At 46.7% G+C, this 5,566-nt stretch overlaps 1 non-coding gene across 1 annotated transcript; it reads right to left on the bottom strand.

The window, feature by feature from the left end:
• Window positions 1–820: 820 nt before the first annotated feature.
• On the bottom strand, window positions 821–902 carry TRNAS-GCU (transfer RNA serine (anticodon GCU)). The gene has a single exon. It is a non-coding gene; the product is annotated as a tRNA-Ser (tRNA).
• Window positions 903–5,566: the final 4,664 nt, after the last annotated feature.

Genomic DNA, 5,566 nt, shown 5'->3' on the forward strand with positions numbered 1-5,566 from the left:
TGCAATAGGCAGGAGATAGAGAAGGGCCTCTCCCACAGAACTCAGGGAGCAGGTAAGTTGTTATGGGAGGAGACAGTAATCCACTTAGGTTACCAGAGCTTGAACCACTGTGGCCAGACAATCCCTGTCCAGGAACAGTTGTAATTGGTGGACTAGCCAAAGCTAGTTAAGGGCAATCCAAACCGCTGAGGCCATCTGGACCTCAGATGAGAAGCCTGGGTCAAAGAGTCCCCCCAAGCTATTCACCACCTGTTTCAGGGGAAATGCAACCCCATCTGTAACAGGCTGCACACCATGGACATAAGAACCACCGACAAATGGCCTCTGTCTTGTCAGGATTCAGCTTCAGTTTATTGGCCCTTTTCCAGCTCATACTGAGTCCAGATACCACTTCAGCACCTGCACAGCTTCTCTGGACACAGATGACAAGGGGAAATAGAGCTGGGTGTCAACAGCAAGTTGATGATTCCCTGATGACCTCACCCAGTTACTTCATAAATATATTAAAAAGCATGTGGGGTAAGATGGAATCTTGTGGGATGCCACAGTATGTGCCATGGAGCTGAGCAGAACACCCCCACCCCAAGCTATTTTCTGGAACTAACTTTGTAGATATGAACATAGGAAGCAGCCTTATCCTGAGTCAGACCCTTGGTCCATCTAGCCCAGTATTGTTGATACTGACTGGCAGTGGCTGTCCAGGGTTTCAGGCAGGAATTTTTCCAGCCCTACCTGGAGATGCTGGGGATTGAACCTGGGACTTTCTGCATGCAAATCAGGGGCTCTTCCACTGAGCTACAGCCCCTCCCAAAACCAAGATCGATGAAGGTGGGCTTTGAACCCACATGTGCAAAGCACAATGGATTAGCAGTCCATTGCCTTAACCACTCAGCCACCGCATCCTTAGTACCACCTACATAGGAGTGGAACCTCTGTCCACCATGCCTCCTATACCCAATCCATAGAGCAGGTCCAGCAAGATACCATGAGAAATCAAGGAGAATCAACAGGGCCTCATTCTCCCTGGCTTTCTCCCAACAGAGGCCATTGATCAGGGCAACCAAGTGCTGAAGCCAGGCCGAAGCCAAGAGTGAAATGGCTCTAAATAATCCTTTTACTCAAAAACACCTGGCTGGAGTTGAACCATCACCACCTTCTCCAAGACCTTGGCCAAAAAGGGGATATTAGCAATGGGGTTGAAATTCCCAAGATCTCCTGGGTCCGAAGAAGGTTTCCAAAGGAGTAGCCACACAACCATGCTTTCAAGGCAGCAGGGACAACCCCATCTCCTAAAAAGGTATTAATTACTTCCTGGACCCTCTCCATCATTCCTCCACCCTTTGGCTGCCTGTTAATAGCCAATCTGGGCAAGCATCAAGTATGCAGATAATTGGCCGCACCCCTCTAAGCACCAACCACATCCTCAGGCCACTTCAACTGAAAATGATCCTGTAAAACCAGGCTAGGCAGAGCTCCACAGGCACTGTATCAAGGAAAGTGTCATCTTCCAGGTGAATATGAGCGTCCCTATCCTCAAAATGCCTTGTGAACTTGTCATAGCAGCCCTCTGAGGGTTCTACAACAACACTTGGTTTTCAGTAGCCCATTCACCATTTTTAAAAACTGTGCTGCATGGCTACTCAAGAATACAATGGAGGTGGAGATATACGAATGCTTTGCCACCATCGCCAGTATCTGTAGCAATATGCTCTCACTTATGTTCAGTCATACTCACTGTAATTTGTTCACGATCTGTGTTCTAGTCATCATCTAGCCTGCTTCATAGTCTGTAGCTCCCTGGTGAACCAGGGTACTGGGCTGCCTTGACAGTGCTGGAGAGAGTGCTTTGGAGCGATGGTTCCACTAGTCTGTTCCATCTTATCATTCTATGGTGACACCAAGACCTTGACAGAGCTCCTGACCTGTTAACCAGAAAGTCCCCAGGAGCATTCAAGAAGCCACTGGATTCCATAAGTCTCAGGAGGGTGGACCGTTGTAATCTGGCCACCACCCTGCAGGTGGGAATAGCCACTGTCAGTCTAAACTTCATCAAAAAATTATCTGACCATGACACTGGAGGCATTCAGAGCCTCACCATATACTGAAACATCAAATGAACTGGAGACATGGGCTGGGCTCTGTAACACGCAGCTTGATTTCCACATGAAATAAAACAGCCATGCTGACTGCAGAATGATGGGAATTGCAGTCCAACACATCTGGAGGGCACCAAGTTAGGGAAAGCTGAAATAAGGAGAAGCAGAAGTATCATTTGCATTGAAGAGATCAGCCCTCCACTCTCCTACCTCCACATAACAGTGTGCACTAATCCCATTATATAAGAGAAGGGAGGAAATCTTACCTTAAAAATTATCCATCTCCAGTCATGAGGAGGATGGCTATCTTCTAACATGTTCTTACTGTTAGTCTAATCCTATCCCATCCCCCCTACCAATGGGTAGTTTGGATCTTTCTGTTCTTGCCACCACACGGCAATGTTATGTTTTGCCACATCTCTGTCAGTGTTAGCTAAAGCTGGCAGGGGACTTGTCTCTAGTCTAGACTTCAGTCTAACTGTAGTGTTAATTGCAGGTTGTCCTGGCCGCATTCTGCATTTGCCATAGTTCTGGCCACTGTCATCACTTTGATCTTTATCCTTGGAAACCACATTCATTGAGAAAAGTTAAAACAAATTTCTCTCTTAAAGAACTGCCATCAAAGGCTACAGCTGGCTAGCTCTCCCAACTTGAACATCATCCCTGAAGCTTTGAGACTGCAGTTAGCAATCAAATGCTGACTAATACTCATCTTCTCTCAGTATTTTGCTACAGAAATGTCAAGGCACATTCTGGGCCTGTATCCGAGGCACAATACTGATTTTCTTGTATACATGCTGGATTTATATAACTAATAAAAACTGGAACTCAAAGAGAATGTCAGGATATAAAGCGTTATGTTTAAGAAGTACTGCAATGAGACTGGAGGCCAAACAATGACATAATATGAATGTAGTTGCCTTAGATTAGTAGGGTTATAGTGGATGCAGTTGTTTGAGGAGCGGTCTAGAGGATTTTAGAGGTAAGAGCTCACTATCTAGAGGTAAGAGCTCAGTATCGAGCCTACTCTGTGGCAGTGAGGGTGGCAAAGAGACAGTTCTTTTCCACCAGCATTGCATCTTCTCAGTGTCATCCAGCAGAGCTTTTCCGAGTGGTTCGCGGCTTGTTAAATTCTGGGCCAGGGAGAGAGACTGTGGAACCCTCGGTTGCGTGCTGTGACGAGTTTGCGCAGCACTTTGAAGATAAAGTCGCTCAAATTCACCATGAATTGGACACCACAATTAATGCAGTTCCATTGGTAGAGGCATTCAGAGCACCGTCTGGTCCAGTTCTATTGGATGAGTTTCAGTTATTGAGGCCTGAGGATGCGGACAAGGTGCTTGGCCAAGTCCGATCGACCACATGTGTGCTTGACCCTTGCCTTTCATGGCTTATTAAATCAAATAAGGAGGGGATGTTCAGCTGGGTCCAGGAGGTTGTAAATTCCTCCTTGAGAGAGGGAGTGGTGCCGGCCTCTTTAAAAGAGGAGGTAATCAGACCACTCCTGAAAAAGCTTAACCTGGACCCAGAGGATGTTAACAATTATAGGCCAGTGGCCAACATCCCCTTTTTGGGCAAGGTGCTTGAACGGGTGGTTGCAGGACAGCTCCAGGCACTCTTGAATGAAACGGATTATCTAGATCCATTTCAATCTGGCTTCAGTCCTGGTTTTGAAACAGAAACTGCCTTGGTTGCCCTGTGGGATGACCTCTGCTGCGAGAGGGACATGGGGAGTGTGACCCTGTTGATTGTCCTGGACCTCTCAGCGGCTTTTGATACCATCGACCATGGCATCCTTCTGGATAGGTTGTCTGGGTTGGGAGCTGGAGGCACTGCACTGCAGTGGTTCCGCTCCTACTTGGATGGCCAATTCCAGAAGGTGGTGCTGGATGATTACTGCTCTGTGCCATGGCAATTATGCCATGGGGTTCCACAGGGCTCTATTTTATCCCCCATGCTATTTAACATCTACATGAAACCACTGGGAGAGGTTATCCGGAGGTGTGGGCTGAGGTACAATCAATATGCGGATGACACCCAGCTCTACCTTTCTTCCTCATCAAACCCAGGTGAGGCAGTGGCTGTTCTGCATCAGGGCCTGAGCACGGTAATAGACTGGATGAGGGCCAATAACCTGAAACTCAATCCATACAAGATGGAGGTACTGTTAGCAGGTGGTTTGTCTGCCCGGCTAGGTGATATTCAAACTGTTCTGGAGGAGGTTGCACTCCCTCTAAAGGATCACATTCGTAGTTTGGGAGTGCTCCTGGATCCAGAACAGTCACTTGAGGCACAGTGAACTCAGTGGCACGGAACACTTTTTATCAGCTTAGGCTGGTATACCAACTACGCCCTTATCTGGACAGAGATAGCCTAGCTACAGTTATCCATGCTCTGATAACTTCTCGTCTGGATTACTGCAATGCGTTATACGTGGGGCTGCCTTTGAAAACGGTCTGGAAACTTCAGCTGGTCCAAAATAGGGCAGCAAGACTGTTAACAGGGACTGGCCAACGAGCTCATATTATGCCAGTACTTTTCCAGCTGCACTGGCTGCCAGTCCATTTCTGGGCCTGATTCAAATTGCTGGTGTTAACATTCAAAGCCCTTAACGGCTTGGGGCCAGGTTATCTGAAGGATCGCCTCCTCCCACATGTGCCTGCCTGGACCTTAAGCTCTTCCTCAGCGGCCCTTCTCCATGAGCCCCTGCCAAAGGAAGTGAGGCGGGTGGCTACTAGGAGGAGGGCTTTCTCTGCTGTGGCACCCCAGCTGTGGAATGAGCTCCCTAGTGGGGTTCGCCTGGCACCTACATTGTATTCTTTCCAGCACCAGGTGAAGACCTCTTTATTTTCCCAGGCATTTTAACATTTTAGCTCTTTAGACTTTTAGCTTTGCTGTTTTAAATCCCTGCATTGCTGCTAGGTTTTATTCTGGTTTTATTCTAGTTGTATTGTTTACTGTGGTTTTAATGTTTTATATATTTTGTATTGTTTTATTTTGTGCTCTTTGGTTTTAATTTTTGTGAACCGCCCAAAGAGCTCCGGCTATTGGGTAGTATAGCAATTAAATATAAATAAATAAATAAATATTATGAGGGCTGCATTGTCCCTAGCATAGCATTGTCCCAAATACCTTGTCCTCAAGAACTTGCAGTACAATAATACACATGTCTACTCAGAAATGTCCCACTGAATTCTGTGGGGCTTACTCTCAGGTAAGTAAGTATAAGAGTACAGCTGTAGCATCTTAAACATGATGCGAAGAGACTTACAGTGCAATCTTATCCATGTCTACTTGGAAGTAAGCCGCATTTATATCAGTGGGGCTTACTACTGGGTAAACAGGTACAGAATTGCAGCCTTATTTGTCTTGACAGTGCTGGCCGTATTTAAAAACTGATGAGTTGGTGGTGGTGCAAACCAGGTCACTTTTGCTTCTAGGAGACCAGATGAATGAAACCCATGGTGTAT

Source organism: Heloderma suspectum, chromosome 1, assembly GCF_057233095.1.
Source record: "Heloderma suspectum isolate Gila_16-S chromosome 1, 16-S_ref, whole genome shotgun sequence".
NCBI lineage: Eukaryota > Metazoa > Chordata > Lepidosauria > Squamata > Helodermatidae > Heloderma > Heloderma suspectum.